Raw genomic sequence first — 12,927 nt, 5'->3', positions numbered from 1 at the left:
TGGGGTAGGGTAAGTTGGTGGAGAACTAACTTTATTGTTGGAGGCTTTCTAAATGTCTGTCTTTTCTTTGAACATTAGTTTGTTCCAGAAAATATTGCATGGTTGGTTGCCTGGGAAGACATATGTCTGATTGTCGGACTTGGAAGCAAGATAAAGGAAAGAGGCTGCTGGTTTATGTTATAGAGATTTTCACTGGTTAAGGAAGTAATGAAGTAAGGAAGTAGGATTATTGTAGAAATACTGTTTTACAGTTCAAGTTTGTAAAACACAGGTGAAGGTAATCGTTGATGGGTCTCTTCCTCTGAGATGACCAAACTATCTGTAGACTGGTTGGTAGACTCGCAGAGACCACTTGTTCTTGGACAACAGTTAGAAGCATAGGCAGTAAAAAGGTGGTTGTTGAGGGCAGCAAGAGGCTGTGCATTTTTCTTTCCTTAGCAAGCAGGTACTAATTGCCTTTTAAAACTCCTGACCATAGGGGATAAAATGATTGCAAGAAAGATACCTGCCGTGCTCCCATGGAATTTACATTCTAGCACAACAGTGGATTTTAAACAACGTATCATGTGGTTATGTAATTACAGTAATAAGAATCATGTAGGGGAGGTCAAGGCAGCTTACTGCTGTGGGGTTCAGGATGGCATCTCTGAAAGTATGAATAAGGAAAGTGGTGGGAGAATAAAAGGAGAGTGGCAGAGACTCAGAATGAGAGATTAATTGGGATAATGACAATTGTGGGATTCAATGAGGTGTATAATGTGTTTAGTGCCTGGTACTTGTGCTTAGTAAGTGCTAATTAGTGATTGTTTATAGCAATATTGTTATCTTGGATGATCAAATAGAAGATCCCTAGCAAGTAATTTTATAAAGACAAAAATTTTGTGTCAACTCTATAATAAAACAATATATCCTTAGAATCAGTCATCACTTAAAAATCCTTGTTTTATAGAAATTTTTGTGTTTCAAAAGTATAGCTAGGGCAAGTCCCCCTTCAAGGTGGATACTTGAAGGAGATGAAATCACCTCATAAAGGTGTCTGCACTCCCATGTTCATTGCAGTGTTATTCCCAAGGTAGCCAAGATATGAAAACAGCCTAAATGTCTATTGATGGCAAATTGATAAAGAAAATGTGTATGTGTGTGTTTATACAATGGAACGTTATTCAGCCTTTAAAAAGAAGGATATTCTGTCATTTGCCACAATATGGTTGGACCTTATGCTAAGTGAAATGGACCACACACAAAAAGAAAAATACTATATAATCTCACTTATGGGCCGGGCGCGGTGGCTCAAGCCTGTAATCCCAGTACTTTGGGAGGCCGAGACGGGTGGATCACGAGGTCAGGAGATCGAGACCATCCTGGCTAACACGGTGAAACCCCCGTCTCTACTAAAAAATACAAAAAACTAGCTGGGCGAGGTGGTGGGCGCCTGTAGTCCCAGCTACTCGGGAGGCTGAGCCAGGAGAATGGCATGAACCTGGGAGGCGGAGCTTGCAGTGAGCTGAGATCCGGCCACTACACTCCAGCCTGGGCGACAGAGCGAGACTCCGTCTCAAAAAAGAAAACAAAATAAAATATAATCTCACTTATATGTGGAATGTTTTTAAAAAGTCAGATATACAGAGATAGAGAATAAAACAGTGGTTACCTTGGGCAGGAGGAGGAAGGAAATGGGGTTATATAGATAACGAAATAGCAGATATGTAGAATAAAGAAGTCTGGAGAGCTTAGGTATAACATGAAGACTATAGTTAATAAAATTGTATTAGGGATTTTTATTAAGTAATTTAACTGCTCATAACACACACACACACACACACACACACTAACTGATAGATATGTTTTCACTATAGTAACCATTTTACTGTCTATACACATCCCATCATATCATCTTGTAAATCTCATATGCACAAATTTTTTTTTAAAGGTATTATTGGGGCAGAGATCAGGCTTAACTTCATGGTTGTATCTGTAGTACCCAGCATAATACCTGACACATAGAAGGTGTTTAGTTTTTTTTTGTTGTTTTTTTTTTAAGTATCTGAAATATTTACCAGAAATTCTATTCTCTCAGTTGAGAGACATCTAGGAAGGATAGTGATTTTTAGATATTAATAAAAGAAATATTCTTCCTTTTTTTCTTACTACAGTGTTGGTATTGGTGCTGTTTCTTCAGGGACATTATTGATGGCCTTTTAGTTAGAATTTAAATGTTATCCTTTCTGTAGCCAGCAGGGATCTGTTGGGATAAAGTCTTGTTTTTCTTTTCTTGGGAGTAATTGGTGCTTTCTGACTCTCCAGCACTTACACTTGCAGTGTATTAGTTATCTATTGCTGCAAAACACATTACTTCAAAACTTAGCAATTTAAAACAACAGACATTTATTATCCCACAGTTTCTATGGGTCAGGAAGGATAGGAGTACCTCAGCTGGATGCCTGTGGAGCAGGGTCTCTTGAGGTTGCAGTCAAGCTATTGGCTGGGGCTATATCATCTGAAAGCTTTACTGGGGCAGGGAATGATGTGCTTCCAAGTTCACTCCCCTGATTATTGGGAGGAGGACTTAATTCCGTATCATGTGGGCTTCTTCCTGGTTTATGTTTGTTACCTGGTGTCTAGAGCTGATGTACTGGGCACTTTCCCCCAGCATGGTTATTTTCTTTGTTTTTTCTCTCATTTAGATGAAAACTTATGTGAATTTTAATGTAAACCCCACCCCCATTATGGTCTAAGGGGCCTTTTAGAAAATGAGTAGAATGTACACAGGGGCAAAAATTTTAGCCTGTGACCTTTTGAAGAATTTTCTAAGTGAAACTAGAAACAAATTAACCATTGTTCACAGAGTGCTTTGCTTAATGTTATGCCTTCTTTTGCTAAATCCTCTTGTTTCTTGAAATCTGATATCTTAAGTTGCTGATAGTTTGTTAATAGAGATGATAATTATATTTCTTCGTGCAGTTTAGCTTTACATTTCTTCCATTATACCCAAAGATTTCTATAATATAGCAAGAAATGTTTTTAAAAAGGGGTTTTCCCCAATTGTGTGAAAGTAATGTATCTAATTGAAAAGAAGAGAAACTCATAAAAGTAAAAATTTTTAAAAATCATCTTATTCTTACCTCTCAAATACAATGACCTCATATTTTTAATTTGGCTCTAGGTTTTTTCCTCCTCATTCTAGTGTGTTCCAATATTACCTTTTTTGTGAAAAATGTGGTTACAAATGTGGTCTAATTTCATTTTGCACTTTAAAAATTATTAATGAGGCTGGGTGCGGTGGCTCACGCCTGTAATCCCAGCACTTTGGGAGGCCAAGGTGGGTGGATCACGAGGTTAGGATATTGAGACCATCCTGGCTAACACGATGAAACGCGGTCTCTACTAAAAATACAAAAAATTAGCCGGGTGTGGTGGCGGGCACCTGTAGTCCCAGCTACTCAGGAGGCTGAGGCAGGAGAATGGCGTGAACCTGGGAGGCGGAGCTTGCAGTGAGCCGAGAGCATGCCACTGCACTCCAGCCTGGGCAACAGAGTGAGACTCCATCTCAAAAAAAAAAAAAAACATTATTAATGAGATGGTCATATTTTTATATATTTACCGATCACTTATCTTTGCATTGCCCCTTATTTCTTGAAGTTTTTCCAATAAATATTCTTATTAATAGACAAGACAACCTTATCTATTAGTTATGTAAACTTTTGGTAGCTAATTGCACATTCTTTTACCTCTTGTTTGTTTCTTTATTAGCAGTGTCTTTTTGTTATAGAATTTATACATTTCCTTGTAGGCAAATATCATTGTTTTTATTATAGGTGCTGTGTGTTTGTCTTGCTTAGGAAAATCTTTCTCATTCCAGTATTATTAAATTATTCTTTAGTATTTGTCCTAATAGTTTTATGGCTTTGGTTTTTCTTACACACACACACACACACGCATGCACGCACACACACTCTTTGAGACAGGTCTCGTTCTATCGCCCAAGCTGGAGTGCTGTGGTACAATTACGGTTCACTGCAACCTCAACCTCCCAGGCTCAAGATATCCTCCCACGTCAGCCTCCCAAGTAGCTGGGACTCCCGGTGCATACCACCACCCCCAGCCAATTTTTAAATGCTTTTTTTTTTTGTAGAAACAGGGTCTCACTTTTTTGCCCAGGCTGGTGCGAAACTCCTGGGCTCAAGTGATCCTCCTTCCTCAGCCTCCCCAAAGTGCTGGTTTTACAGGCATGAGCCACCACACCTGGCAGCGCCCATATATTTTAAAATTTGGTGTGAATTAATTAGTCTTTTCTTTTTGATGTGGCATCATTGTATTGACTGATCCATTCTTTACCATTGATTTGAAAAACCACCTTTATTATATTAAATTTCTGTGTAAATAGTATCTTTTCTGTGACTGAAATTAATTTATACTTGTACAGGTTGTGTTATAAGAGCTTAACAATATATTTCAGTGCTTGGTCATGTCTCTTGTTCTTGTTTTTCTTTTTTTGCTTTGCTTTGTTTTGTTTTTTGAGACAGAGTCTTGCTCTGTCGCCCAGGCTGGAGTGCAGTGGCACGATCTCGGCTCACTGCAAGCTCCGCCTCCCGGGTTCAAACCATTCTCCTGCCTCAGCCTGTTGAGTAGCTGGGACTACAGGCACCCACCACCACGCCCGGCTAATTTTTTTTGGATTTTTAGTAGAGACGGGGTTTCACCGTATTAGTTGGGATGGTCTTGATCTCCTGACCTCGTAATCTGCCCTTCTCGGCCACCCAAAGTGCTGAGATTATAGACGTGAGCTACCGCGCCTGGCCTTGTTCTTGTTTTTCAAAAATTTCTTTGATATTCTCACAAGTTTATTCTTCTAAATTAACTTCAGACTCAGCTTACCGTTTTAAATAAACATCCCCCTTCTAAATCTATTGTAACAGCTCACTATTTTCTCTTCTGTTCTTACTAGCTTAACTAAGCTACCATCCTCCCTTGAGTAAGACTGTTTTCTAACATAGAGCAACAAGAGGGTCCTTTTAAAAACATAAATCGGATTATGTCATTCCTTTGCTTAAATTCCTTCAGTGCCTTCTTCCCGTCTTTTGGTTATCTATTGCTGTATAATAAGCTACTCTAAAGCCTTGTAGCCTAAAAACAACCATTTTATTGTGCTCACAATTTTTGGGGGTCAGGAATTCATGACAGGTTCAGCTGGGCAGTTCTTCTGTTCCATATGGTGTTGCTGACACTGGAGAATTCCTTCCATTATGGCTTCTTCAGTCACATGTCTGGCCCATCAGTGCTTCTTGGCCTCTCTCTCCAGAATGGCATCCCATTCTTCAGAATCTTTGTGTGTGGCCTCGGCTTCTCACAGCATGCTGATCTCAGAGTAGTCCCATTGTTTACATGACAGCTGACTTGTAGGAAGAGGGAAATGAAAACTGTCAGACCAATTAAGGGCTGTGGCCTGGAACTACACAGTGTGCCTTTCAGCCGTATTTTACTGGTCAGAATAGTCACTGGACCTGCTAGATGAAAGGAGGGAGAAAAATAAATTTCTCTTCCTAATGAGGGAGTGGCAAAGTCTTATTTCAGGAAAGCAAGTGGGTGAGAGATACTTGACAGTTGGAAAATATAATCTGCAACATCATCAAATTCAAAATAAATTCAAAGTTCTTAAAATGGCCTATAAGGCTTTTCATGATCTGACTCCTGCTTCTTGAATCTCTGACGGCATCCCCTAGATTTTCCTCTTTTGTTGCCTTTGGGTTAACCACATTGGCCCTCTTGGTAGGCTTTGAACATGCCACACCCAACATCAGATCCATTTTACTTGCAACTACTGCCGTGAATGCTCTTCTTTAGATCTTTGCATGGGCCTTCCCATTCTCATTCATTCATTCGTTCATTCATTTATTTTGAGACAGGGTCTCACTCTGTTGCCCAGGCTGGAGTGCAGTGGTGTGATCTTGGCTCACTGCAACTTCTGTCTCCCGGGTTAAAGCAATTCTCCCACCTCAGCCTCCTGAGTAGCTGGGACTGCAAGCATGTACCACCATGCCTGGCTAATTTTTGTATTTTTTGGTTTCACGAGGTTTCCCCATGTTGGCCAGGCTGGTCTCAAATTCCTGACCTCATGTGATCCGCCTGCCTCGGCTTCCCAAAATGTTGGAATTAGAGGTGTCAACCGCTAATCCCATTGCTGGTCTTCCCGTTTTTTTTTTACTACTTTTAGGTCTCTGCTCAAATGTCACATCTTCAGAGAGCTTCCCCTGACCACTTCATCTGATAAATTCTTGGTTACTTAGAACTCCTTAATCTTGATTTTTTTTTTTTTTTTTTTTTTCTGTTTCATAGGATTTGGTGCTGTTAGTAGGAGCCTGGGAGATCTGAGTACCACTTTTCTTCCTTCCCTGCCTGGCTTCTGAGCAAGTTGAGAAATGGGTAAAGGTGGAGGCCAAAATATATTTTTAAAATTCCTCTGACTAAAGGGAGATGAAGTAAAGGGAACAAAGTATCATGAAGATTCTCAGATGTCCAACATGGGACATCTGAGAGAACAGGTTCAGCTGGGCAGTTCTTCTGTTCCATATGGTGTTGCTGACACTAGAGATTGTGGTATTATTTACTAAGACAGGAAACATGGTAGGAAGATTATGAATTAAGCTTTGGAAATGTTGAGTTTGAAGTGCCTATAAGTTATCCATGTGGAGAAACCAAATGGACATTTGGATAACACATCTGAAGCTCACAAGAGTTTACATTACAGATTCAGGTTTGGTAGTTGTTCTAGTTTTCTATTGCCATGTAACAAACTACCACAAACAGTAGCCTAAAACTCACAAAATTACTATCTTACAGTTTCTGTGGGTCAGGAGTCAGGGCATTGCTTAGCTGGGTTCTCATCAGGCTGAAATCAAGGTTTTGGTTGGGGTCTCAATCTTATCTGAGGCTTGGGGTTCTTTTCTGGGCTCACTGGTTTTTGGCAGAAGGTTCAGGAATCTGGGGAGACAAGATTTTTTGGGAGCGCCAACCCAGATGTTTCCATTCCATGTGTCAGAATCTTGTTCTTTCTCAGCTGGGTCCCTGATCTGGGCATAGGTGACCTGCTGCCTTTGGGAGTTCAACCTTTGAAACTCAACACATATAGATTTAGATACCTAATCTATCTGTCTGTCCGTCCGTCCGTCGGTCCTTCCGTCCATCCATCCATCCATCCAACCTGTATATCTCTGAGATATAGAAGTATAGTAAATGAGCGATAATTAAGTGCTGGTTCTGGTCCTTAGGTCTCTCTGCCCTCCTGCTGCAGGAGAGGAGTGTCTCTGTTTTCAGAGGTTCTCTAGCTTTCAAGCTTAGTCTTCAATTGGAAGTTAATCAGCTTTTTTGTTGTTATCTTTTTTTCTTTGAAATCAACAACTGGGAGTGAGGAGCACTGGGCAAATGCAGTGCAGGCCCAGCACCAGCTTTGGCCAACCCCCACTGGGAGCCTGGAGCAAGAATGGGAGCCTGGGGCAAGAATGGCTCTTCTGAGTTGCCCAGAATTGCGGTGGCTGAGGTGTCCAGGCCTTTATATTGCCATATCAATTAGTCCTTGGATGTGGGTTATCTTGGGAAGGATATGACCTTGAACAGGGTTGTTGCCTGTAGGTGAGGCATTCCCTGAAGGGGCTGACTGACAGCAGTCCCAGCATTTAAGGCAAGTCCTGTTTTGAAGGAGGAACTGGGTAGCACCTCAGTGTCTACCACGATTTCTCTGTATCCACCAAATGGCCAATTTGTTTTTGTTTTTTATTATCATTATGCATTCATGGATTTGAGCATATATTTAGCAAACTTTCTGTTATGTGTATAGAAAAGGGCACAAATTGTAAATACACAGCTCAGTTAAATGTTCACAAAGTAAACACACCAGTGTAAACAGTATCCAGATCAAGAAATAAAACAATGCTGTGAATCTAGAAGTCCTCCTTGTGTTTCCTTTCAGTCACTGTCTTCCAGGGATCTATCCTGACTTCTGAAATCATGAGATGAATTTAGCATGGTTTTGAAATTTATGTAACATCATACAGTATATCTTGTTCTGACTTCTGTCAGTATTTGTGAAATTAAGCTCACAGTTGTAGTGTATTTTTTCATGGTATGACTATACCAGTTTTTATAAACCATTTATGCTGTTGACATTTGGATTGTTCCAGTTGTTGGAAATTATAAAACATGCTGCTATAAAACATTGTTGCGCCTGTCTTTTGGTGAACATATATACATTTCTGTTGGGTATATATATCTAGTGAAATTGCTGAATGTGTGTGTGTGTGTGTTCACTTTTAACAGATAATGCCAATTTCAACAGATAATGCCAGTTTCCAAGGTAAGTGCTGAGTTACACACCTACTAGTAGCTCACCAAGTTTTCCAGTTGCTGTAATTTGCTCCTCCTGTTTGTAGAAGACACACTGAGAACTGTATTTACTAAGGTCTCCACTAGCAGGTTCTGAACTCTTTTGTCGTCTTGAAGCTGCAAGGCTTTCAAATTCTGCTTTTCAGAAGTTTTTAGCTTAGCCTTTTTACACTCTTCCACTCATGGGGGCATTTGAGATTCCCTCATGTCTTCAGTTTTGCCAGTCTAGCCCTCAGTGAACACCAGAATCTCTGATGGTTTCTTCTTCCAATAGAGATACATTGCCTGGGAAAAAAAGCCTTATTTCTCAAATCTCTTTTCCTGACCAGAATCTGCAAATGTCCCAGGGGAAAAGCAGCTGCAGAAGATCCCCTTATCTCGTTATAGCTCACTCTTTTTGGAATCTTAGTGTTACTAATCCCTATTCCTTCAGTAGCTCTCTGAATTCTTCAAACAGATGATTTTTTTTTTTGAGACGGAGTCTAGCTCTGTCGCCCAGGCTAGAGTGCAGTGGCCAGATCTCAGCTCACTGCAAGCTCTGCCTCCCGGGTTTACGCCATTCTCCTGCCTCAGCCTCCCGAGTAGCTGGGACTACAGGCACCCGCCACCTCACCCGGCTAGTTTTTTGTATTTTTTTTTTTTTTTAAGTAGAGACAGGGTTTCACCATGTTAGCCAGGATGGTCTCGATCTCCTGACCTTGTGATCCGCCCGTCTCGGCCTCCCAAAGTGCTGGGATTACAGGCTTGAGCCACCGCGCCCGGCCCAGATGATTTTTATATTTCATCTTTTGTTAGAAATTAAGTTTGTGGTGGGAGCTATTGTTTTGCAGTAAATTACTCTGTCCTACATGGAAACAGTAGTATGGATTTAAATATATTTCATCTGTTTCAGTAAATTGCTATCCTTAACAGTGTTCAAATTATTACACTTTTGGCCAGTGGGGACCTCTTTAAAATTCATTCCTAACCATTTTTGACTTGACCCTTATTAGTCAGTGCTGCTGTCTGGTATGACAAGATGTTCCAGGGTCATTATGTCCTTTGTGTGTATGTGTGTGTGTTTTTACCTCCAGACGTAGAAGCAGCCATTTCCTAAAGGAATTCAGATTCCTTTTACTGGGAAATGGTAGTTCAAGATTACAACTGTGTGAGGATTACTATGGGATTGGTCATTAGTCATTACTGTGGGATTGGTCATTGTTTCTAGGCATTTTCAGTGGACAGAAGTAGAAGTATATGTTTTAAAATACAAAATAAAACATCTTGACTTCATATAGATACTTCTATTTCAAATTCAAGACTACAGGTGCTTTACTTTACCATTACTTTTATTTCCCATGCTGAACGTCTTGGGTTTTTAGAGACACTAGGAGTGATGGAATTAAAATACCACAGAATTATTTAGTTCCTTTCTTTATGATTATACCATTAAAGAATTAGATACAGATTTCAGTTCATTTGTTTATTTTTGATTTCTAGACTTCTTAAAATTTTAATTTTATGTTTATGTAAGTTACATAGTTCTAAAATGAAATCTACAAAAACAATATGTATTCCATATAGAATATGGATTCTATCCTTGTCACTTCTACTTTATTTCCTTTCATTTCCTAAAGGCAACCACTAACTTTTTTGAGCATTTCATTCTTCTGCTGTTTTGTTCTGTTTCTTAATATAAGAAACATATATTTCTATCTCCTCCCTCTTCTTAGATGAATGGAACATACTGTGTATATTTTCTCCATCTTGTTTTTTTTTTTTTTAACTTAAGATATATCCTGGAGATTATTCTATCGTTTAATGAATTTTGATTCATTTTTTGGTTTTACATTACATTTAATTTTATACATGTCTTTAAGTGTCACTGTGTTCATGCTATTTGCTCTTTCAGCATATATAAATATATACACGTACACGTACACACACACACACACACACACACACACTTTTTGAGACAGAGTCTTGCTCTGTTGCCCAGGCTGGAGTGCAGTGGGGCTTAGCTCACTGCAGCCTCTGCCCCCCTGGGTTGAAGGAGTTATCATGCCTCAGCCTCCCAAGTAGCTGGGACTGTAGGTGTGCACCACCATGGTCGGCTAATTTTTTTGTATTTTGGTAAAGATGGAGTTTCACGATGTTGGCCAGGCTGGTTTCGATTGTGTGCCTTGGCCTCAACGTATATTTTTGTATTTAGAAAGATTTATTCAGACCAGCATTCAGACTGTGTAATGATAAGGAATTTATTGTAGAAATTAGATTGTATACAGTTTTGAGGGGATTAAGTGAGGTGAGTATCTAGAACAGGGAATTGGAGGATCAGGGGAGTCCACTAACCAGATCGTCCAAATCAGTGACAATGGGTAGATAAGTTGGAGGGGTTTGGGAAGTCTGAGAAGTTAAGTATATCCAGCCACTGAAGTGAGATTATAAAGGAGGAGCTTGAAGAGGGCACTGTGGGAAGCTCTTGCCATGTAAGGTTTGTCTTTCAAAGCCCTGTAGGTTTGCACCCAAGCATCTGGTGGTAGGTTTGGGCTAGTGTTGGTCAGCAAAGTGACCACTGGTCCAGAGAAAGAGCTGGACGTAGAGTGAAAGAGAGAGAGTAAAAGCTGGAACTTTCTGGGTGCTTTGTATCTGTCTCTCATTGTATCTTAGTGTGAAAACCTTCAGAACAATAGCTGCTGCTTCACTTCCACATTTCAAACAAATTTTATACAGGTTGAGTATCCCTTATCTGAAATGCTTGGGACCAGAAGTGTTTTGGATTTCAGATACTTTTGGGTTCTAGAATATTTGCATTTTACTCATCATGATCATCCCTAATCTGAAATGAGCATTTCCCTTTGAGAGTCATGTTGTTGATCAACAAGTTTGGATTTTAGAGTGTTGTAGGTTTCAGATTTTTGGATTAGGGATAGACAGCCTGTACAAATTACCCTTTAGACCAACTCTAACCCAGAACCATACAGTGAATGGGAAAGTAGTTCCCAGCTTAACAGTTAACACACCACACACCACCAGTACAATTTGTGTTTTTGTTCTGATGGTTACCATTATATTAATACCTTTATATGGTATTCTAATTTCCTTCTCTTTTGGGGTGGAGGGGTATTATGTGTTGGTTTTTTACTCTGAACAATAATGAAATGAACTAGAAACCTCCTTTCCTCATCTTCTTTTTTCCTAGCATTTTACTCTCAGTTAATAACAAGACAAGAAACATAATCTGCTATTTATATGCTGTCACCACCCTCCCTCTCCTCAATTTTGATAATTGTATCTATATTATCAAGTACATAAAGCAGTCACCTAATATACTTTCTCCCTTATTACCACCATTCTCAGTTCTTTTAGAAAATACAGTGATGCTCCAGCTGGGCGTGGTGGCTCACGCCTGTAATCCCTGCACTCTGGGAGGCCGAGGCGGGTGGATTACCTGAGGTCAGGAGCTCAAGACCAGTCTGACCAACATGGTGAAACCCCGTGTCTACTAAAAATACAAAAAAGATAGCCAGGCATGGTGGTACACGCCTGTAATCCCAGCTACTAGGGAGGCTGAGGCAGGGGAATCGCTTGAACCTGGGAAGCAGAGGTTGTGGTGAGCCGAGATTATGCCACTGCACTTCAGCCTGGGTGACAGAGCAAGGCTCTGTCTCCAGAAAAAAGAAAAAAAAAAGAAAAAATACGGTGATGTTCCACATAATGACATTTTGGTCAGTGATGAACTGCATATGTAATGGGAGTCCCTTAGTATTATAATACGGTATCTTTACCTTTTCTATGTTTAGATACACAAACACCATGTGTTAAAGTTGCCAAGAATATTCAAAACAGTAACATGCTGTACAGTTTTGTACCGTGTATACCATATAGCCTAGGGGTGTGGCAGGCTATATTATCTAGGTTTGTATAAGTACACTGTGATGTCACATGACAGTGGAATCATGTAAGGATACATTTCTCAGAACATACCCCATCATTAAGTGACACATGACTAAATATATTTCATAATTCTTATTAATGTGGATGTCTCTCGAGGTATTTCGGTCATCTGAAACATATGCTCTAGTATATCCTGCAGGAAAAGGAAAAGGGAACAAAATTTCCAGGGTTCTTGCAGTTTAGAACAGTTTGTCATTGCTATACAATTGTCCCTCAGTATATGGGACATTGGTTCCCGGACCCCCCATGGACAGTGAAATCTGCAGATGCTCAAGTCCCTGATATGAAATGGTGTGGTATTTGCATATAGCCTACACATATCCTTCTGTGTACTTTAAATCATCCCTTGATTACTTATAATACCTAATACAATGTAATACTATGTAAATAGTTGTTATACACTGTTATTTAGGGAATAATGACAAAAAGTCTGTACATGTTCAGTACAGACATATTAAATTTTTTTTTTGATCTGCAGTTTCTTGGATGTGTAGATGGAGAACTCATGGATTCAGAGGGCTGACTATTTGAATTCAGTTTGGCTATATATGAAATCCTTGCTTTATGTTTTCTTTAAATATCTTACATTTATTTTACTTTATTGTTTTCTGACAA

Source organism: Piliocolobus tephrosceles, chromosome 16, assembly GCF_002776525.5.
Source record: "Piliocolobus tephrosceles isolate RC106 chromosome 16, ASM277652v3, whole genome shotgun sequence".
In the NCBI taxonomy this organism is placed as follows: Eukaryota; Metazoa; Chordata; class Mammalia; order Primates; family Cercopithecidae; genus Piliocolobus; species Piliocolobus tephrosceles.
This window is presented reverse-complemented; position numbering follows the sequence as displayed.